Source organism: Chiloscyllium plagiosum, chromosome 18, assembly GCF_004010195.1.
Source record: "Chiloscyllium plagiosum isolate BGI_BamShark_2017 chromosome 18, ASM401019v2, whole genome shotgun sequence".
Classification (NCBI taxonomy): Eukaryota; Metazoa; Chordata; class Chondrichthyes; order Orectolobiformes; family Hemiscylliidae; genus Chiloscyllium; species Chiloscyllium plagiosum.
The window spans coordinates 56,330,900-56,355,488 of NC_057727.1; positions in this window are offsets into that span (position 1 = coordinate 56,330,900).

Consider the following 24,589-nt stretch of genomic DNA (forward strand, 5'->3'; position numbering starts at 1 on the left):
AGGTAGTACATGTACAACACTCACATTCTGGGTTACTCCAAATCGATAGCATCACTGGCTTAAAGCAAAAATAAAAGCAGTCACACTATAACATTTGCTATTAATCCCAAACTACATACATAGAAAATTAGTGTGAAGCAGACTGATTGAAACGATAAGTCATTCAAACCAATAGAATAAATGTTGGTAGTTTAAAACTAACATTGAGGAAGATCTGGCATGAGAGCAAGAAATATTAGAAATAAGACATTAATGATTATTTGTCTTTCCTTAAAATTAAAGTCAAGCTGATAGTAAATGAATAATCAATTACAGCAGCTTTAATTATACAAGAATCATAGAAACCTTGCATTATGGAATTAGGCCATTTGGCCCAACAAGTCCACACCAACCTTCTGAAGGGTATCCTACCCAGACACATTCTCCTAATACTGTACTTTTACCCCTGACTAATGCACCTACCCTACATATCCCTGAACACTATGGGCAATTTAGCATGGTCAATTCACCTAACCTGCACATCTTTGGATTGTGGGAGGAAACCCATGCAGGCACGGGGAGAATGTGCAAACTCCACATAGGCAGTTGCCCGAGGATGGAATCAAACCCGGGTCCCTAGTTCTGTGAGGCAGCAGTGCTAACCACTGAGCCACCATGCTGCCCCGTGAGCCACCATGCTGCACCTAATCTCTTGGAAACTCAGCCTTTGTAATATTGACTGCAATCGCAACATATAGTGTGGCCAAGCGACCAATGCTCTAGGCAACCCCATGTCCAACTTAAAAGTTGGCTAAGAAGCCTCTGCAGCAAGGCCTGATGGAATGCAAAGAGGCCAAGGTTACCACAGGTCAAAAGCAAACAAGGATCATCCCTGATCTGTCTTACATATTGAACAATGGAAAATTCTTTAAGAGATACTCAGCCAGAACAATGGGAGCGACAATATGTTCATATATTCCTTTGTTTCAGCCACTTTGCACCATGGAGTAATAATACCTGAGAAAGGAGTTGGATTCACCAAGGGTGACCTGGACTAACCTCTGAATGTTGTAACCCCTGCCCCGTGACCCCACTGGCTGAGGTCAGAGAACATTCCAGAAGGGTTGAAAAGAGGGAGGGTAAGAAGGGACACTTGGTGACCATTCCGTCAGTGAAGACTTGGCTGGTGAAGACTGTGAGAGACCCACCTTCATACCAAGATGACTCTGAGTGCCCTTCCTTCCATGTGACCTTCTAAGTACCAAAGCAGCAATGTTACAAAGAAATCAGCACCTTCACATACCATCCTAATTTGGCCAATCATCACTGTCGTTACCATGAGATTATGACTTCAAAGAGAAGTCACAAAACCATCTTTCTCAGCAATCAGACATGGAGATCAAATGCAGCCCTGACAGTGTATTGTACATCCCAGGAACAATTAAAAATTAATTCAAATTTAATATTAATCCTTTGAATACATAGTTTAATATCAGGTACATTGATCATTACAATCTCCCAAAATAATTCATCCTCTTATTTTTTTGTTGAAGATACTTGAATGTTCATTGTTTTAACAAAAACAAAATGGAAATATATTATTATGATTGAATTTTGGCAGTTCCTTTAATCCATTAGGTTTCCTTTAAAAGTGTATTGAAACAGAATTCCTGAGAAGTACTGCATTCATACTGCACACTAAAGTTCACAGGATATTTAATTAAAACCCATTGCTGCGCCATCTCATTGGTCTCTTGGGAAAAAGGTGCAGCAGAAAGGTTCTGGTACAATTGCTTCTAACAGAACTCTTGCTTGCTGGGAACAATCATCTTTTCAGTGGTGAGAGAATGCATAATTAATTCTGAACATTCTTCATTTGCTTTATAGCTTCAGGGGTGAAAGCCTTCTATTTCCCTTAAGCTGCAGTATGCATCCAGAAAATACTGATTGAGTCAAAGTATTGGGAGACTGTGTGGATGAAGATGTAACTCTGTCTATTCTATTTGAGTTTAGTTTTTTTCTTACAGGTGTAACTGCCCTTTATCAAAGCAGGAGTAGGTTTACATCGGCTAGTCCCCGAAGGTACGGACTAATTTTGGGTCAATTCTTCCAAAGAAACATGATACCTTGCTCAAATAACCTTTCCTCACATGTAACCTTGGGCTACTGGCTAATAAAGTTGAAAAGTGTGGTGCTGGAAAAGCGCAGCAGGTCAGTCAGCATCCGAGGAGCAGGAAAATCGATGTTTCGGGCATAAGCCCTTCTTCAGGAATGAGGCTGGTGTGCCAAGCGGGCTGAGATAAAAGGTGGGGGTGGGTAATTTGGGGGAGGGGCACTGTGAATACTATAGGTGGAAGGAGGTGAGGGTGAGGGTGATAGGCCGGAGAGGGGTGGGGGCGGAGAGGTCAGGAAGAAGATTGCAGGTCAAGAGGGCGGTGCTGAATCCGGGGATTGGGACTGAGATAAGGTTGGGGGGGGGGGAGGGGCGGGAGGGGAAATGAGGAAGCTGGAGAAATCTACATTCATCCAGTGTGGTATAAAAGCTACCACTGCAGATGCCGTTCTTTCACTTGACATCTACAGGCTTGGAACTAGATTTTTATCTGTGCTTTCATTGAGAAAATTGCATCTCATTGAGATGATTCTTGAAGAGGAGGTGACCCTGGCTTTAAGTGGGTTGCTATCTTCAGTGCAATGTTTGCTGTGTACTTGCTGTTTAACCTCAGAGATAACTTTTATTGCTCTTTAACTCGACAGTGGATGAAATTGTAACCAAAATGAATGTGACAATTAGCTCACTTAGGTTTTGTTTCGTACTGGGAGATTCCAAATATTGATCATCTTTTCTGTTTAAAAAAAGAGGGCGACACAGTGGCTCAGTGGTTAGCACTGCTGCCTCACAGCGCCATGGACCCGGGTTGGATTCCTGCCTCGGGTGACTGTTTGTGTGGGGTTTGCACATTCTCTCCATGTCTGTGTGGGTTTCCTCCGGGTGCTCCGGTTTCCTCCCACAAACCAAAGATATGCAGGTCTGGTGAATTCACCATGCTAAATTGCCCATCATGTTAGGTGCATTAGCCAGGGGTAAATATAGGGTAGGGGAATGAGTCTGGGTGCGTTACTCTTCGGAGGGTTGGTGTGGACTATTTGGGCTGAAGGGCCTGTTTTCCACACTATAGGGAATCTAATCTTAAAAGCAAGTACTGTTACTTTCTTACTTAGAAACGTCTCCTTAGTATTTCTGGGCTGAAGGTGTTGACACATGCTCTGAGGCTGCTGACTTCTTATCATGATGTTATGCACCACTCTCAAAACATATCAAGGAGATAGCCTAGATTCTAAACTTTAATTCTGTTTCTAGGTAAAAGCACTGTGATCCAACTTGGATCCACTACTAGGCGATAAGCAAAACTTTATTCTTACCACAGAGTTAAAATAGAAACAAATGAAGAATGGAACTCCATTGAAATACTTGTGAAATAATATATTATTTCATTTACTAATCATCAACTGTTCCAATACAGCAGCATCCCATAAACAAACCCCTGGCATGGCGATTTAGCCAAACTGTTTCAATGTGATATGCTGTTCTCACTCCAGCAGCAGAAGAAAGAAACAAGCTGCCCCTTTTTTGATCTTTAAGGGGAAGCCTCATTCTCTAAGACCTCACTTCAGCAAAAGGGAATTCAAGCTTTTAGCTCAGCAGTCAGCAAAAGCCTTCACACAAACTCAAACTCAAACTCAAACTGAAAGCCTTTCTGGGACTGTGTGAGACTGACTGCGCCCCCTCATGCTTCTCTTATCTAATAAAAAAAACGTTCAGGGAGCTTAAAGCTGTTTACCAACTGCCTGTGTGAAGGAGGCAATGCCTTTCTGCAACAGAAACAGATAGACCAAATTTCTCTTAAAAGCAAAGTGCCATCACACCAGAGTGAAGCTATTTCACTCCTTCAATGCTGCAACATTATTTTATTTACAGCTCTCTGGTACAGTGTCTAAGGAGGAGAAAGTGAGGTCTGCAGATGCTGGAGATCAGAGCTGGAAATGTGTTGCTGGAAAAGCGCAGCACACTCCTTCAATGCTGCAACATTATTTTATTTACAGCTCTCTGGTACAGTGTCTAAGACCTACTCTAAGTTATTCTTCCTCGTCTGATGTCCGCTTCTAGTTTCTTTACTGATGTCATCAATATACAGAGGAACCTCAATTATCCAAAAGAGGTGGGCAGGCACTATTTCATTTGGATAATTGATTCCTCAGATAATCGATTTTACCTAAAACAAGGGAAGCTATTAAACAAGGTCCCGGACAGCTTCAACAATCACAAGAGCATTTGTTAGTTTCTGTGAACTCAGTGTCGTGACAGAAAGACAGAAGCACCGCCTTGCACATGGGTTCACTTTCTTGGCCTTTTTTTTCATGAACAGCCCGGTAAAGTGATGGGAATACTATTAAACACTTATTTTTGCAAAGGGCTGCATTACTAACCCTTACCTAAAAAGTATACAGTCACTGACACTTGAGGTGCTTGTGTTTCTATGTTTTTGCCAGCATTTTCACATGTTCTTCAGTATGGGTAAATTGAATACACTTACCTCTTTGATGTAAGTAATCCAAAATTTGGATAATTGATATTCGGATAATCGAGGTTCCTCTGTACACATCATCCTCATTTGTATGTTCCATTATACTACAATGTCTGGATACTAGACACCTCCTGAGAAAGAAAAAGATCAACAGAAAAGGCCATCTCTCAGATCAGACTGCACACTTGCCCCCAATTTGTGAAAATCAGGAAGAAGATCTGGGTAACTTTATTCAGGCCTGTTTTTCCTAGCCCAGTTTCCCTATATGTAATTTGCGAAGGCAACAGTTAGCACTCAAGCAAGGAAGCAAGAAACTTCCCTGTTAACTTCCCAATATAAATCACGTGTCATCTCATGCAGGAATCCTGATTGCAGTTCCCCCTATGTTGTGTAAAAAAGACAGGCTTTACAGCCCAATCAGGACATTCTAAAATGTTTTGCAGTCAAGTAAGTCATCTTGAAGTGCATTCACTGTTTAACTACAAGTAACACTGCAATTGATTTGCAGAAAATGGGGGAGATACTAAATGAGTATTTTGCATCAGTATTTACTTTGGAAAAGGATATGGAAGATATAGACTGTAGGGAAATAGATGGTGACATCTTGCACAACGTCCAGATTACAGAGCAGGAAGTGCTGGATGTCTTGAAATGGGTAAAGGTGAATAATTCCCCATGACCTGATCAGGTGTACCCTAGAACTCTGTGGGAAGCTAGAGAAGTGATTGCTGGGCCTCTTGCTGATATATGTGTATAATTGATAGTCACAGGTGAGGTGCCGGAAGACTGGAGATTGGCTAACGTGGTGCCACTGTTTAAGAAGGATAGTAAGGACAAGCCAGGGAACTATAGATCAGTGAACCTGACGTCGGTGCTGGGCAAGTTGTTGGAGGGAATCTAACGGGACAAGATGCACATGTATTTGGAAAGGCAAGGACTGATTAGAGATAGTCAACATGGCTTTGTGTGTGGGAAACCATGTCTCACAAACTTGATTGAGTTTTTTGAGGAAGTAACAAAGAGGATTGATGAGGGCAGAGCAGTAGATGTGATCTATATGGACTTAAGTAGGGTGTTTGACATGGTTCCCCATAGGAGACTGATTAGCTAGGTTAGATCTCATGTAATACAGGGAGAACGAGCCATTTTGATACAGAACTGGCTCAAAGGTAGAAGAGAGAGGGTGGTGGTGGAGGGTTGTTTTTCAGACTGGAGGCCTGTGACCAGTGTGGAGTCGCAGATAGATAGGATAGTGAAGGTGGCGTTTGGTATACTTTGGTTTATTGTTCAGAATATTGAGTACAGGAGTTGGGAGGTCATGTTGCAGCTGTTCAGGACATTGGTTAGGCCACTATTGGACTATTGCGTGCAATTCTGATCTCCTTCCTATCAGAAAGATGTTGTGAAACTTGAAGGGGTTCAGAAAAGATCTACACGGATATTGCCGGGGTTGGAGGATTTGAGCTATAGATATAAAAGAGACCTAAGGGGCAAGTCTTTCATGCAGAGGGTGGTATGTGTATGGAATGAGCTGTCAGAGGACGTGGTGGAGGCTGGTACAATTGCAACATTTCAGAGACATTTGGATGGGTATATGAATAGGAAGGGTTTAGAGGGATATAGGCTGGGTGCTGGCAGGTGGAATTAGATTGGGTTGGGATATTTGGTCGGCATGGATGGGTTGGACCGATGGGTCAGTTTCCATGCTGTACATCTCTATGACTCTATAGCAAAATCCCACACACTACAATTAAATAATCACTGGTTAATTTACTTTTAGCTGCTCACTAAATACTGGCTGGTCACCTGTGTGAGTTCCCCCAGTCCTCTGCTAAAATAAAATGGATAGGGACAAAAAAAAACTGTAGATGCTTGAATTCAAAGTAGACAGGCAGGAGGCTGGAAGAACCCAGCAAGCCAGGCAGCATCAAGAGGCGGAGAAGTTGATGTTTCCTGAAGAAGGCTTACACCCGAAATGTCAACTTCTCCACCTCCTGATGCTGCCTGGCTTGCTGGGTTCTTCCAGCCTCCTGCCTGTCGAAAATTAAATGGATCCCATCCCACATGAGGAGGAGGGGAGGATTCAATTTATGACTCATCTGAAAGACAACACCTTTAAGCAATTGGTCATCACTCCATTGGAGCATCAGTCTAAAGTGACACTTCTGTAACAATTTAACATTAACAATGGTTCTCACCAACACCATGCTCCACATGTATACTGATGATATCCAGCTTGATTTTATTAACAACTCACTTGACCCCTCCATTATCTTTAATTCATCACACTTCTGTTCTAAATATCCAGGAGCTGCTCATCACTACCTTCTCAAGGGTAACTAGGAAAGAGCAACAAGTGGTTGGCACAGCCATTGAGGAGCAAGTGAGGACTGCAGATGCTGGAGATCAGAGCTGAAAAATGTGTTGCTAGAAAAGCGTAGCAGGTCAGGCAGCATCCAAGGAGCAGGAGAATCGACGTTTCGGGCATAAGCCCTTCTTCAGCCAATGAGGCCCACATTCCATGATTTAACTTTAACAATGGAGTTGATCAGTAGCCATTTCCTCCAAATGAACATTGGGAAGACTGAATTTATTATCTTCAAAGCTCAACACAATCTCCATTCTGTAGTCATTGAGTCTAGCTTTCTCTCCTTCGACATTATTTGACATTGAACCTTACACTAAGATGAGCTTCTGAACACATTCCCACTCCCTTAAAGTCCTATTTCACTTACTTCCATTTCCATAAATTTCCCTGTCTCTGATCCTATCTGCTGATGCGAAACTCACATTCAGATCTTTGTTACCTCAAGATTTGAATCTTGTCTGGCTGGCATATCATATTCTACCCAACATAAACACAACGTGAGCAGGTCTGCTGCCCATAGCCTAAATTGCAAGACTTCCCATTCATCCATTATCACTCTCCTTACTAACCCACATTGCGGGTTTGCCTCCTATAGAGTGTTTCAGTTGATGCAGCAATGCTTATATCATCTCACAAGTTGTGTTTGGTAATATTTCTATTGTTGGCACAGCTAATGCTGTTGGTAGAGGTGCCCCAGGTAAGTGAGTAGAGAACATCGAGAGCTGGCAATGTCCCAGTTTGGAGTGGGTGAGGGTGACTCAGGATGAAGTTGAAGGTATTAGTGAGAGTGGTAGACCATGAACCTTGGAGGAGTATGGATGCAATAGCAGAGATAGAGTGAGTGTGAGATATCAGAGAGAAATAGTGGCACTTACCCTGATGGAGTGTTGAAGGACATTGATCTTCCTACTTTGCTGAACATTCCTCCAGACCGCTCAGACTGCTTCTACCCAGGCAACAACCTCAAACCAACCTCAGGCATGGTCTGAATGGACTGCCCTCCATGGTCTCTGCTGTTCAGCAGGAGCTCCAGGACTTTGCCCATAAAAAGCTGAATTCCAGAGGTCAGATGACAGTGACTGCCTTTGACCTTAGTGCCACACTTGGCCAAGCGTGGACTCGAGGACACCTAGAGTCATTGGGGAAAGCTTCTGCCGGTTGGAGTCACATCTGGCACATAGGAAGATGGTTGTAACTATTAGAGGTCAGTCATCTCATCTACAGGACATCTCTGCAGGAGTTCCTTAATGTCCTAGGGATAAACATCTTCAGTTGCTTCACCAATGACCTTCTCTCTATCAGAAGTGGGAGTGTTAATACTGAAGCTATTCTATCCAAATGTAGCAAGACCTGGACAATATCTAGGCTTGGACTGAAAATTGATAAGTGACATTCATACTACATAAATGCCAATGCAATGATCATTTCCAATAAGACACAATCTAATCACTGATCCTTAATATTCGAGTGTGTTACCATCACTGAATCCCTCAGTATCAACATCCTGGGAGTTAACATTGACTAGAAATTGAACTGGACTAGCCATATAACTAGAATGGCCACGAGAGCAGGTCTATGATGAGGAATACAGCAGTGAGTAGCTCATCTCCTTATTCCCAAAACTTAATTACAGCACTCAAATTAGGAGCGTGATTGAATACTCTTCAATTGCTTGGATGGGTGCAGCTCTGACAACAAGCTGGGCACCATCCAGGGACAAAGCAGCCTACTTGATTGATATTGCAGCCAAAAACATCCATTCCCTCCACCACCAATGCTCAGTAGCAGCAATGTGTATTATCTACAAGCTGCAGAGCAGAAATTTATCAAAGATCCTCAAACCAGCACATTTCAAACCCATGGACAGTTCCATCCAGAAGGACAAGGGCAGCAGATGCATGGGAACACCAGCCCCCTGCAAGTTCCCCTCCAAGATATTCATCAGCCTTCAACTCCTGGAACTCTGCATCTTCCTAATGTAAAATGAAGGCAGCTCACCACCACCTTCTTGAATAATTAGAATGGCAATAAATGCTGACATATCCAGTAATGCCCACATATTTAAAGCAACCACAATATGTAACTACATTTGCATGGTTTGACATCGTTTCCAGGGGGACTTAATTTTAGAAATCAGCTGAATTGAGGACACACGTGGCTAACTTGGAGAAAACAACTTCAGAGATATAGAATAGCTTCCAAATTAGATACCAAATAAGTAAATTACCAAATAAGTGCAATTCCATGCACAACTGGGCTATAGCTTTCAGAATTCATAATAGAAAGAATTATTAGAAATCATTAATGAGTCTTTGTCAGAATTGTTATAGTACAATGAAGATTTGGCTCGAGGGGAAGTCATCCATGTGGTTAGCAAAGCAGATATCCAGAAGGAATCAGATCATTCCAAAGAGGAGAAGATCAACCATGACATGAAATCAACAGGATCCTTTAAATTCTTAAGCAAGAAAACCACATATTTGCGTAGCCATTAATGTGCTTAAAACATTTACCAGACAATAGAAAGTCCTTGTGAATGCTATGGAGCAAATTAATATTTTATTTTTCTATCAAACAACAGATCAATTTCAGAAGAAATTCAGGAACATAGTGTCAGAAAAGCAAGAAATCAAATAATTACCCACACAATGAGGTTAATGGAGTAGAACAGTCTACCACAACATTTAAAACAAAATATCTGTTCCAAGGGGAAATTGGTTATCTCAGGCTTGTATTTTGGCAAATTGGCATGTGTGTCAATGATTATCTCATGAATTTTAATCTTGACAAAAGGAATATTGTCAATATAGCATCAGGTGATGAGCCATGGTTAAGAACACAATGCCTACAACCAACAAGGGTTCAATGACATCTTCCAGGAGGTACAGCACTGCACTCATTCTTTTGTGCAGGACATACCTGGGTAATTGACCACATTATTGAATAAATGCCAATGTTATAGCTGTACTGGAACTGGTTGGCAAGTTCGAGAGCAAAAGTCTTTTGAACAGCTCCCAGATTTTTGCCAGGGCCCAGAGCCTTTACGGTATCTGATGCCTCCAACCATTTTTTTTTAAAAGGCATGGTGACACGGTGGTAAAACTGTTGCCTGACAATGCCAGGGATATGGGTTCAATTCCAGCTTTGGACAACTGTCTGTTTGGAGTTTACATGTTCTCCTGGGTCTGCATGGATTTCAATTCAGTGCTCTGGTTTCCTCCCACAGTCCAACGATGTGCAGGCTAGGTGGATTGGCCATACTAAATTGCCTACAGTGTTCAGCAATGTGCAGGCTAGATGGATTGGCCTTGGTGAATTGCCTATAGTGTTCAGTGATGTGTAGGTTAGGGTGGATTGGCCTTGGTGAATTGCTTATAGTGTTCAGCAATGTGCAGGCTAGGTGGATTGGCCTTGGTGAATTGCCTATAGTGTTCAGCGATGTGCAGGCTAGGTGGATTGGCCATACTAAATTGCCTACAGTGTTCAGCAATGTGCAGGTTAGGTGGATTGGCCATGGTGAATTGCCTATAGTGTTCAGCGATGTGCAGGCTAGGTGGACTCGCCATGCTAAATTGCCTATAGTGTTCAGCGATGTGCAGGTTAGGGTGGATTGGCCATGTTGAATTGCCTATAGTGTTCAGCGATGTGCAGGCTAGGTGGATTGGCCATGGTGAATTGCCTATAGTGTTCAGCGATGTGCAGGCTAGGTGGATTGGGCATGGTGAATTGCCTATAGTGTTCAGCGATGTGCAGGCTCGGTGGATTGGCCATGCTAAATTGCCTATAATGTTCAGTGATGTGTAGGTTAGGGTGGATTGGCCATGGTGAATTGCCTATAGTGTTCAACGATGTGCAGGCTGGGTGGATTAGCCATGCTAAATTGCCTATAATGTTCAGCGATGTGCAAATTAGGTGGATTGGCCATGGAAACGCAGGGTTACTGGAAATGGGATGCTCTATGGAAAGTCTGGGCAGACTTGATGGCCTCTTTCTGCACTGTGGGGAGTCTCTGATTCTATTTCTTGATATCACATAGAGTGAACTGAATTGGCTGAAGACTGGCATCTGTGATGCTGGGGACCACTGGGGAAAGCCCAGAAGGATCATTCACTTTACACTTCTGGCTGACGATTGTTGCAAATGCTTCAGACCTATTTTTTGAATTGCTATGCTGGGTTCTTCTATCATTGAGGATTGGATATTTGTGGAGCCTCCTTGTTTATTATTGTCCATTACCATTAATGACTAGATGTGGCAGGACTGCAGAGTTTAGATCTGATCCATTGGTTGTGGGATCGCTTAGCTCTGTCTGTCACCTGCTACTTGTACTGTTTTAGCATGCAGGTAACCCCGGTTTACAGCTTCCAGTTTGATACCTCATTTTTAGGTAAGCCTGATGCTGCACCTCACCAGCTCTACCAGCCTTTTCATTAAACCAGGGTTGATCCACTGGCTTGGCAGGAATTGTTGAGGAAGGAATATGCCAGTTTGCAGATTGTGTTGGAGTTTGATTTTTCTGCAACTGATGATCCATAGCGCCTCATAGATGCCCAGTCTTGAATTGCTAGATCCATTCAAAGACTAATCCATTGGCAAGATGATCTTGCCACACAACACAATGTCAGGTATACTTAATGTGAGAGCAGGACTTCACAATGGTCACTCTTACCTATACTATCACAGACAGATGCATCTGCAGCCGGTAGAATGGTGAGGATGAAGTCAAGTATATTTTTCCCATCTGTTAGTTCTTTCATTACCTGCTGCAGACCCAGTTTAGCAGCTATGTCCTTTAGAACCTGACCAGATTGACCAGTAGTGCTGCTTCTGAGCCACTCTTGGTGATGGACATTGAAATCCCCCACCCAGAGTATATTCTGTGCCCCTACCACCCTCAAAGTTTCTTCCAGGCGTTATGCAACAGGGAGAAGTGTATCAATTCCTGAAATTTCTTAATTCCTAAATTTCTCACTAAAAGCATTTCTGCTGCTCTTTGCTGCTGTACTGGAAGTTTTTTCCACATTTGGACATTACAATCAATGACAACCACCTTCTGGGACTCATCATGGATACAACAAATGATTCCTACCTCCATCACAGCTACACTGTAAGATCTTGCGGTCTGTTGCTTAACTAAATGATATCACTTTTATCACAGTCCTACTGAATGATTCCTGCACTTTGAGATAAATAACTACAGCTCTCAAGAGTTTAGTAATTTTGCAGTTTTGTTATGTTGTTATACTTATTGCTAACATGCAATATACTTATTCGCTCAGAATAGTGCATCTTCTGTAACGGTTCTACTGTAATGTCTCCTCTTCATTGATCATTAGAATCCCTACAGTGTGGAAGCAGGCCATTTGGCCCATCGAGTCCACATCTACCCTCCAAAGAGCATCCCATCCAGAACAACCCTTCTACCCTACCCTGTAACTCAGCATTCCCCATGGCTAATCCACCTGGCCTGCACATCCCTGGATGCTAATGGGAACTGAGCATGGTCAATCCACCTAGCTTGCACATCTTTGGACTGGGTGGGAGGAAACCAGAGCACCTGGAAGAAACCCATGCAGATACAGGGAGAATGTGCAAACTCCACACACACTGTCACCGGAGGGTGGAATCGAACCCAGGTCCCTGAAATTGTGAGCCACCTTAGATAGGCCTTTGATGCAGTTTAAACGCATGAATATTGATGACATTGAACTCTCTCAGTAAAACCTTACTCTGAACCACATACTGACACGAGAGGCTCAGTGGCACAGTTTTAGCATTACTGCCTCACAAGGCCAGGATTCCAGGCTTGATTCCACCATCTGGTGACTGCACGGAGTTTGCATGTTCTCCCTGTGTCTGTTTGTTCTGATTTTCACCCACAGTCCAACGATGTACAGGTTAGATGGATTGGTCATGCTTTAAACAAAAATTTCCCCCTAGTATCTAGGGTTGTGTGGGTTAGCCATGGCAAAAAACCCATGTGGGGATGGGTTGGTCTGGATGAGATACTCTTTAGTGGGTTAGTGCAGAATTTTTCAAGATGGCAGAGGTGGCAGGGTAGGAGGTATTCGAGCTCCCGAGCCCATCTGCTCCCCCTCGAACAACTGAACTCATCCCTATTTTAAAAACATTTAATAATAAGTGGTGAATATTTGTTGTAGTAACTTGCATTGTTATGAGATTATAATGAGGCCTTTTTTAAAAAATTTGATTGCAGTGACTGTTAAATTCTGCATCTCCAGTGCAGGTTTCCCAAGGCCTGTGAATCACATCAGAGAAATGGAAGCAGGATTGAGCTGCCGATCAACAATTTGCGATTGCCCCCTCTGAATAAAATCTCAGTTTTCGCAGATGGTCGCTCTCTGTTTCCTATGGCAAGGATTTAGCAGAAGGATTTTCAACACTTTGCTGCCTCAGACAAAACTAACTGTGAGAGATGCTTTTCATGTGAATGACAACAGAAATAGTCGTGCTGGAACCTGCGTGTAGGTGGGACGGAGATACACAAAAGAAAGATACACAGGAGAGCGTGAGGTTGAAAGACACCACAAATCGAGTACAAGCAGAGATTCAACTTCTTTGATTTCTCAGAAGGCCAGTGCTTCCACAAGCTAAGGCTGCAATATCATGCAGGTACAGATGCCTTCAGGTTCTGTTCTCAGCTGAACCTGGAGACCACATACCACAGCTGGCTGTGAATGTCACTGCCACCCAATACTTTTGCCTCGGGTTTTCTTCAGTTACATTATGGAAGGTGTACCGAGAGTCTCACAGTCCAACAAACACGTATCCCTAAGGCTGGTGCAGAATGAATTGCTGATCAGGAAGTACTGTACATTTGAACATCCCCTCAGATTTATATTAACCAGAATCTTTTGGCAAAATGGATCACCTCTCTGGCTGGATTCCCACTTGGCGATCCAAGAACCAGCACAGTAGTCAATAACACTTTGTAAACTGCAAGTAATTTTCTTCTAACAATCAATGCAGAGCTGGAGTGGAACCAGAAGAAGAGGTTTATGCAGTTGAGTACCAGTACTCTAGTGCTATCCTGATGCCTTTATAATGCATCAGTTCAAAATCCTAGCTCTTTCCATTCCTGGAAGCAGATTTAAGGGCTGTGGATATTCTGTTTAAAGGTGATTAGACAGTCATGTGAAGATCAACTAGGTAAAAAGAAGTACTGCAGATGCTGGAAACCAGATTCTGGATTAGTGGTGCTGGAAAAGCACAGCAGTTCACTGCTCCTCGAATGCTGCCTGAACTGCTGTGCTTTTCCAGCACCACTAATCCAGAGTCATGTGAAGAACCCAGTGAGGCACAGGAACAATATAATGAGAGGAACAATAACCAGCAAGTGTTTCAAGAAATATTCACAATGTGCTTTCGATTTTCAGATGGATCTGAAAGCTTCCTTCAATACTAAGCAATGTGTGTGGACAGAAGGATAGTACATGTGCTGCAGGTAGATATCCAAAAAGCATTCAATAATCTAATGGACATAAGGCCAATTAATAAGATAAGAGGCCATGGTGTTGGGGCGAAGATATTAGTATGGATACAGAATGGGCTAACTAATAGAAAACTGTGTAAAAAGGTGGTATTTTCAGATTGGTAACCTGCAACTTGTGGAGTGCCACAGGGATCAGATCAGAATGTCACATTCAAGGAGATGATATATTCATCTTTCCTTTGTGAGAAGATTTGTAGCTCGGGTGCTCGTTGCTGTGGTCCTGTTCGCCGAGCTGGAAGTTTTTGTTGCAAACGTTTCGTCCCCTGTCTAGGTGACATCCTCAGTGCTTGGGAGCCTCTGTGGTGTTTCCTCCGGCATTTCCTTTAGCAACTGCTGGACATTTTTGGAAACAGGCAGCTTGCTCATTCTGGGGTTGAAGGACAAAAGTCCATTTTAAAAGAATAAACAACAGAATGTAATTTAAGTAAAACAAAAACCCTCCTCCTGCCTTATGGGATTTATATCTTCATAATCAAAAGGACAAATGGCTAATTTAGAGTCTATCCGAACAAGATCTAATGGACAATAAATATTATTAGGTAAGTTTCACTAGTCGAGGCAATATTCAAGTTCAAGATGTGTTGGTTTGTCTTTCTATGTACTTGGGACTTCTGTTTTTTTTATTCTGTGAAATTGGTTTCTTGACTCATGGCATCTTTTGTGATTTTAGTTTAGCCAACATGATTGTAAAATGCAGACAAATTTTCTTACACCTTAATTCCCAGTAATCCTTTTTCAGCACACAACATCCCAGTCTACCTTCATTGCTGAAGCCACATACTTCACAACTGCCTAAGCATCACACACTCTCGCAATCCCTTGATCTGGCACAAATGCGTGTTGGCAAGCAATGATCTTATGCATATAGTGGCTTTCCAGCAAGTGCATACTCTTGGTTTCCTCTCTTGGCATTTGCCCTCAGCAAATGCATTCCCTTGGCAAGTGCAAAATGCATCTCCATTTTCATAATCTACTGGCAGGGAACTTTGCAAAATTTCATCCGGGTATCGGTACCTGTGACAACTTCCAATCAAATATTTGCAACTCTTGACGCAACTTCTTCACAATAACCTTAAATAGCTCCACAGAGGCTGGTATCCCATCACCTAGTCTCCCTTTATTTGCACGGGCATGGTACTTGACACTAGTCTGGCTCCAGCATGAAATATATTTAAAGATGGTATAGACAGCTGACAATCGATAATGATCACCCCAAATGGGTGAGCAAGCTCAATTGACTGTGCGGTCGACTCCTGCTTCTATCTTGTGCTCTTATGAAACTTTAGTGACAGAGATTGACTGGAAGACCTGGGGCTGTTTTGCTTTGTGAGGTGACAATTCAGAACAGGTCTAAAATAGAAATTCTTTACAATGAAGATCCTGGATGGAGTGGATCGGGAGAAACTGTTTTCAATGGCAGAGAGCAGACAAAGTTTAAGGTCATTGGGTAAAGGAGTAGTGGCAACATTTTTCGCACAGTAAGGGGTTAGAATTTGGTATATGTGCTGTTTGGGAGGGTGGTGGAGACAATTTCAATTGAAAGTTATTTATATCTGTTATGGACCAGTCCAGACTCCCTCAAAACATTTCTAGAAGGTAGCGCAGACCGTAACTTTTCTAGCTGTTTTAAGCAGGTGTAAGGTAGATATTCCAGGAGTGATGTAGTTGGCCAAAACATTCAGTTTTGAACAAACTAGAATTTATTTACAGACTGCCGAATGACCGTACAAGCACACACAAAACAGAATTTAGAATAACAACTATTTTGAAAAGCCAACCTACATGATATCTACCGCAACTTTATAGAGAGCGGTTCCTACTTCCTGCAATGTCCCATAAACACACCCCTTGGCAAAAGGGCAAATTCAAACACAGCATCTTACAGGAGAGATGTCAGAGAGAGAGAGAATCCGCATGAAATCTCTTTTCATTCCAGCAGCTATTTCTCTAGGACCCCAGCTATAAACTAAAACCAAACTAGAAAAATCCCTGAACTAGGAGAACAGGCCATTCCCCTTTCATTTTACAAGTGTTTAAAAATAAACCGAGAGGCCTTCTATGATTGTTGCCTTAGGCAGTATCTGTTCGCCATTATTAAAGTAACCAGTTCAGACATATTGGCACCTCTGCCTTTATGACCCCTCTCAAAGACATAAACAAGGGTAAAATAACCTTGTTAAAGGCAGCATCATCACAGGTATTGCTTGAAGAGAGCAAATTGGAGGGCTATGATGAGAAGGTGGGGGGGTGCAGTTCTAAGGGAGTTGCTCTTGGGATGGAATGGGCTCGATGGGCTGAATGGCTTCCTCCTGCGCTGTAACCACTCCTTGATTCTACAATAGTGTACTCCATCACATTGCTGGGATTACTGTGGTGACATTTCAATTGCTCTGGTGTGGGTTTCAGGAAGATAGCATTTGACCTCCCACCATTCTCATTCAACCAGTAGCCTTGATACTGTCTGTCAGCGAGACTATCTTCCGTGCTGTAGTGGGTCACGTAAAACTGGGCCTTCCTGGGTAAGCTGCAAGACAATCTGCAATCTCATTGAAAGTTAGCAGCCTTTTAGTCTGTGCTTGATACTGAGAGAAGAAAATTGCTCTCTGAGAACTGTGGGTGGATGCTCTGCTGAGATTCGTCCTCCTCCTCCCTCTCCATGTAGCTTTTCCTTCTCTGTTCCACCTCTGCTCACACTCCCTGCCATGCATGCTAAGTGTGTTAGAAACTATAAAAGCTATGCCAAGGAGAGGGATGACATAGCAGAAGCCTTGAAATGAGTCTCAAAGATTTCACCAGATATCACATCATTTTCATTAGACTTCACAAATTTTAAATAGCGAGTTAAAAAAACACACTTCTACTAATTCAGCTAGAATCAGTATAGACCAATCAGCAACTGAGCTGAACGTGATTGATGGCTGTTTTAGATACGACGTTCGGGATCTTCCTATCTGCTAAACACATATTCAGCAATCTATGGTTAAGAGAGAACTGGAGCACACTGATATAAAGTGACAGTTCAATCAGCTAAATGGCACAGGTCTGCAGAAGGGTCACCAGATCTAAAATGTTAACTCTGCTTTCTCTCCACAGATGCTGCCAGACCTGGTGTGCCAATGTGTGCTACACAAACATCTTTTAAAGCAAACATATTCCATATTCAATAACGCACTTGCAAATTTCAGTAATTAGTTACTTGGGATAGTGTTATTTGGGACATAACTTACAGGCAAGTTCAAATTAAGCAAACATGCATTCTTTTCTTTTCAATAAGTAATTTTTTTTTCTGTGTGTTCCTATCACCTGATGAAGGAGCGACGCTCCAAAAGCTAGTGTGCTTCCAATTAAACCTGTTGGACTATAACCTGGTGTTGTGTGATTTTTAACCTAGTACAGATGTAATTAAGGGACATACTCCTCATACAAAGTAAACATTTTTCAAACCTTTTACCATTGTATTCTTAAGGCAGGTGAAATAATTATATTAAAATAAAGAACTGCAGATGCTGGAAATCTGAAATAAAAAGAGAAATTGCTGGAAAAACTCAAGAGGTCTTGAAACATCTCTGGGGAGGAAACAAGAGTTAACATTTCGAGTCTCGTGTCTCTTCATTACAATTATTCTGATGAAAAATCACCAGATTTAAAATGTTAACTGCTTTTTCTCTGCACAGATACTGCCAGACCTATTGAATTCCTGCAGCAATTTCTGTTTCTGTGAAAAATACTAAATTATGTCTAAGATGTATGCTGCAAGTACATTACATCCATGTAAGACAATCTATAAGAAAATTTCTTATAGAACTGACTATCTACTCCATGGAAACTGTTCCTCTTGATTCAAAACTTTGAGTGATCAACAATTTTCACAGTGCACACAGCTTTAAAAATCTTACATGTAAAGATAATCTGACAAGTCAAACTTTTAATTAAAAACTTGCAATTATATTTTCATCAGTCAGTCAAAGTGACAGTGGAAGGAAAGCTTTTATCTCCAGCACCTAAAGCTAGCTGGTGAAATATTGCATTGCAGCTGCTGCAAATGACGATGCTACAGACAAGGTGTTAGTTAAGAACTAATTCAATATCATCTCCATCAGCAACAGCATCAGTCAGTCATACTCTGTCAGATGTCTATGATCAGATGCAAATATTGTTACAAAGCAGCTTTTGTGTTATGGTTCAGCTAATAAGTGTTAACGCAAGTCTGTCAGGTGGAATGGCAATTAAAGTGCTTGTCCACATTTCCAATGTAATACTGTCCGTCTGAAAGAACAAATTTGTGCTAGTAGGGTAACATTTGCAGAACTCTGCATCCTCCTCACCTCAACAATTAATCTAGATGTTTAATTTGAAATATGCACCATGTCCCTTTAATTGCTTTTTAAAATATATTCCTGGGAATTCGGTGTCACGAGCTGAGTCAGCATTTATTGCTCATCTTTAATTGCCCTTGAGAAGGTGGTGGTGAGCTGCCTTCTTGAACCACTGCTGTCTATTTGGTGTACACCCAGAACGCCATTAGGGAGGGAGTTCTAGGGTTATGACCCAGACCTAAGGTAGTACTATGCAGAAAAACAAATGTGTCTTTCTTCAATTATTATAACAAGTAAAAGAAAACACATTTGCTTAATTGGAGTTAAGAACGAGAGGTGATCCCATTGAAAGACATAGAATTTTTAAGGAACTTGACAGGTTAAATTCGAAGAGAATGTTTCCCCTTGTGGGATAGTTTTGGACCAGAGGGCATAGTCTCAGAATTAAGGGGCACCAAATTTCAGGTGAGATGAGGAGGAATTGGAAACATCGGTGGTGATCTTTCAAGAATCACTGGAATCAGGCAAGCTCCCAGAGGACTGGAAAATTACAAACGTAACATCCCCATTCAGGAAGGGAGGGAGGTAGAAGATAGAAATTATAGGCCAGTTAGCCTGACCTCAGTTGTGGTAAGATTTTAGAGTCCATTATTAAGGCGGAGATTGTGGAGTACTTGAAAGTACATGATAAGATAGGGCTGTGTCAGCACAGCTTCATCAAGAGGACGTCATACCGGACAAATTGGTTGGAATTCTTTGAGGAAGTTACATGCAAGTTCGACCAAGGAGAGCCAGCAGACAGGTCAATTAGGAATTCCACAAGGCCTCTGATAAAGTGCCCGACAGGAGGCTGTTAAATAAGATAACAGCCCATGGTGCTAGGAGCAAGGTACTGGCATGGATAGAGGGCTGGCTGACTGTCAGAAGACAGACAGACGGGATAAAGGGATCTTTTCCAAGATGGTGGCTGGTGACTAGTGGAGTTCCACATGGTTCAGTATTGGGACGACAACTATACACGTTATACATCAAGGATCTGGAAAAAAGAACTGAGGGCTTTGCTGTTAAGATTGCAGGAAATACAAAGAGAGGTGGAAAGATAGGTCGTGTTGACAAGCCAGGAACTTACAGAAGGACTTGGGTAGGTAAAGAGAGTGGGGAAAGAAGTACCAGATGGAATACAATGTGGGAAGGTATGAAGTTATCCATTTTTGTATGAAGAATAGAGGCATAGGCTATCTTCTAAATGGGGAAAGGCTTTGAAAATCTGCAGAAAAAAGGACTTAGGGCTCTTCTTTCAGGATTCTCTGGAGGTTAACAGGCAGGTTCAGTTGGCAGGTAGGAAGGCAAATGCAAATATTAATATTCAGGTCAAGAGAATACAGGAGCAGAAATGTAGTGCTGAGGCTTTGGCCAGACTGCATTTGAAATATTGTGAGCAGTATATTGGGCACTGTATCTCAGGAAAGATGTGCTGGTATTGAAGAAGTCCATTGGAGGTTTACAAAAATTATCCCAGGGATGAATAACTTGTCTAATGTGGAGTGGTTGAGGACTATGGGTCTGTACTTGTTGGAGTTTAGGAGAATGAGGAGGGGTCTGATTAAAACTTACAGACTATAGAAAGGCCTAGCTAGAGTGAATGTGAAGAGTAAGTAATCTAAAAAAAAAAGATGCTTCCACGAGCAGGAGAGAGTAGGACCTGAGGGCACAAACTCAGAGTGAAGGTACGGTCCTATAAAACTGAGATGAGGAGGAATTTCTTCAGTCATTGGGGACTGAATCTGTGGAACTCGCTGCCAAATAAGGCTGTGGAGACCAAGTCATTGAGTTTATTTAAGACAGAGACAGATAGGTTCTACATTAAAAAGGGGAGATCAAGCTTATGAGGATAAGGCAGGATAATCAGGTTGAGAAACATTTCAGCCATGATTGAATGGTGGAACAGAGTTGATGAGCCAAATGGCCCAATTCTGCTCCTATATCTTATGGTCCTATAGACTTTATCCACTCAGAGGGTTGAGTGTCTTTGGAACTCCTTGCCACACAAAGTTGTGTGGGTAGAGTCTTTGTGTCCAGTTAAGGCTGCGATAGATTCTTGATCAGTAGGGGAAAGGGCAGAAAGAACATGAGGAACGTTGGATCAGACATGATCCTATTGACTGGCAGAGAGGACTCAAAGGACCAAATGGCCTACTCCAGTTCGTACAATGTATTGTCCTCATTTGAAGTTGTTCAAAGTTGTGGACGAGATCACATTATTTTAAATTGCTGTGTAGCTGGAGACATTTCCATTCGTGCCTACTTCACAAACTATAGTATACTGTCTGAACAGGGAGATGTAAGCAAGTTCAATAGCAAATCCTAACTGGGACTTCAATAGTTACTTGAACAGGAAAGATTTGCCGGGTGATAGGGAAAGATCTAAAAATTGAGACCAACTTATGACTGTGCGGAGCATTACTATGTGTATGCGTGGGTTTTAGGGATGTTTAGATTAGGTGCATTGGTTAAGGAAATGTAGAGTAATAGGGGATTTGGTCTGGGTGGGATACTCTTTGGAGGGTTGGTGTGGATTTGTTGAACCAAATAGCCTGTTTCCACACTGTAGGGATTCTATTTCTATAATAGATATATCTTTGAAAGAGCTAGTATAGGCAGAATGCTCTCTGTCAGTGCTGACTGATTTTCTGAAGTTGTTAAACTTCCAAATAAAGCAATGTTGAAAGTAAAGGATACCATTCTCCATCAAGTTCATGTCCATAATCAACAGAAATGAGGATAACTTAATCTAAATCACCCATTGCAAGTTGACAGGACTAGCAGTACTGCTAATGTTTTCCACAAGTTTACTTCATCAAAGCCATTTAGATCTTTGGGTTTTCCAGCTACTTAGTTAGGTTAAAAATTATGCCTAATTTGTCTGCTTTTGTTTAAAATTTTGTACCATTGAAGATCAAATTTGCCAGGAGAAACCCATTGTCATTTTTGTTCCAGTTCTTGCAGATGGTGGAATGCAGATCTTGCAGATGGTGCAGCTGAAAAGACTTGAAGGAAACAGTGAGCAGGGACTGAGAATTGTTGTGCTGAAGTGCAGAGCCTGTGTTACATTAGCCGTGGAAAATGCTGTCTTCTCTTACAAATGGAATATTTCTCAATTTTCTGCATGAAAGACCCTATAGAAATTTGAAAGCAGGATAATAATACTTAACCAAAAGAAATAGCAAGGTTTAAAAAATAAAATGCATTAGTAAAAATGAATATTTGCTACTTATATGGCAGGTTGAATATGCATAGGAGAATAATATTGTTGCAATAACACAATGGATCAAGACTTTTTCGGTTCATCAGTGCTGGTGGCATTTTATTGACTTTGAGTGTTTCTCAATTTTTTTTGCATACTGAAATAATTCCACAGAGGCTGGTATCCCGTCACCCTTTATTTACACATGGAAAGTCCTTGACACTGATCCAGCTCCCTTAGAGCCAGCTCTCAGAGTGTCAGGATATCTGACACTCCTCTTTTATTTTTTCTATTTTTCCTCTTTTTTTTCTTCTTTTTCTTTCTTAACCCCCACACTACCACCTAACTGCAGTAGTGCTTATTTTTTCCCCAGTACCCATGGTGTGTGTGACTCCTCTTTTTAATCTGTTAGCCCCCGCTCCCTGATTGGACCAGATTAACAGCCCCATTCAGGGAACTCATATTCTAATGAGGTCCACTGGTCTGACTTCATTACAATCGCAACAGATACTCTTTTGATTCATATGAGATATGCAAACTCTTTCATTGTGAGTCAGGAGATAAAATGCAGCCTGATTTTGAGCCTATTCTGGGCACAAAGCCAGCATTTATTGGCAGGCATGAACATGGATAGGATATGCACGTTTATCTAACTAACCCAAGTACTGTAATGATCCACTTCATATTGCCAGATGTTTATTGAGCTGCACTTAAGATGATGATTATAAACTTAAACATAGACTCAACATAGAGGTAGCAGTTTCCAGGCTTCTCCATGAAACCCACGTACTGATCACTGGTTCAACTTTTAACACACCTTAAACAACAGAATAGGCCAATTTGTTGCATGGAATCTGTTCAAAGAATCTGTTAATCTAACCAAAATAATGATACTATATTCAGCAGCTGTCAATATAAATATGAAGGAAAGAATTGATGGCATTGCATTGGAAAGTACAGGTTCATCCAGTGTTTTGCTGAATACACTGAGCCCTTTGAGGGGCAGGAGTACTGCACGAATGAATCGTAGACTGAAGTGCCAAGTGAGAGACTGCTAGCTTTCTGAATTGGAATCAGATCTGTATTTTAAAGGAAATTGATTGTGGGATGAAAGTTAATTCCAACCTTCCAGCAGAGTCTCCATCACATGACAACTGAGGTCACACTTACATGACGCTCATCTGCGTACTCAATAAGCTAAGGAGAATGGCTAGCTCAGTTGGTTGAATGCCTGGGTTGCAATGTAAAGTGATGCCACAGCTTTGGTTCAATTCCAGCTAAAGTTACAATGATGGGCTTTCCCTGTCTCCTTGCCTGAAGCATGGTGACCCTCAAGTTAAGTCATCACCAGTTGTCTCTCTCTAATGAGCCTATGGTCCAGTAGGTCTATGGTGAATTTACCACCTGTGAAAATTTTGTCAAGGCAAGCGTTTACATGGTAAAGCATCCTCAAAGTGTCCAAACTGATGAGTTACCCTACTCCAAACTATACTGTAATATTAAACCAAATTATCATCTGAAATCCTGAGAGTGGGACTTGACACCCAGTTTGCTGACTCAGGAATAAGAGTGCTTCTTATGAGCAATGGGCTAATAGAACCAATCTTCCAGTTTGCAATGGAGCTGGTATTTACAAAAACCAGAAAAATGAAAGTTTGTAGAGAGGTAATAAACTGAATAACTACTGCTGACTAATATCAGAATAGCATAGATTATTTTGGCGCATTAGCCTCCTTCACTTTGGCAGCAACTGCTAATTAACCATCATTATAATACATTGTTTAAGAATGGGAAAGAGCGAACATATTAATCAGGCAAAGTTTTTTTTCTCCTTGATAAATAAACTAAGTTAGAACAAAAGTACAGGCAGTAAATAGGGAAAATATTCAAATCTGCTCTTCAGCAATTGAAAAAATGCCTTTGGAATCATTTTTAATGGATTATTGCTCATTAACTCTCACTGGTGCAATGCTTTGCCATCTATCAAAGCACCATCATATGAACATGCAAGTAAACAAAGGAATCAAGAATAATTCTATCAGATACAAGAAAACAGACAGGGAATGCTTCCAATGGCTGAGAACAAGGAAATAACTAGAATCATAGAATCATAGAGATGTACAGCATGGAATCAGACCCTTCGGTCCAACCTGTCCATGCCGACCAGACATCCCAACCCAATCTAATCCCACCTGCCAGCACCTGGCCCATATCCCTCCAAACCCTTCCTATTCATATACCCATCCAAATACCTCTTAAATGTTGCAATTGTACCAGCCTCCACCACTTCCTCTGGCAGCACACTCCATACACGTACCACCCTCTGCGTGAAAAGGTTGCCCCTTAGGTCTCTTTCATATCTTTCCCCTCCCAAACTAAACCTATGCCCTCTTGTTCTGGACTCCCTGACCCCAGGGTAAACCTCTATAAGGTCACCCCTCATCCTCCGACACTCCAGGGAAAACAGCCCCAGCCTGTTCAGCCTTTCCCTGTAGCTCAAATCCTCCAACCCTGGCAACATCCTTGTAAATCTTTTCTGAACCCTTTCAAGTTCCACAACATCTTTCCGATAGGAAGGAGACC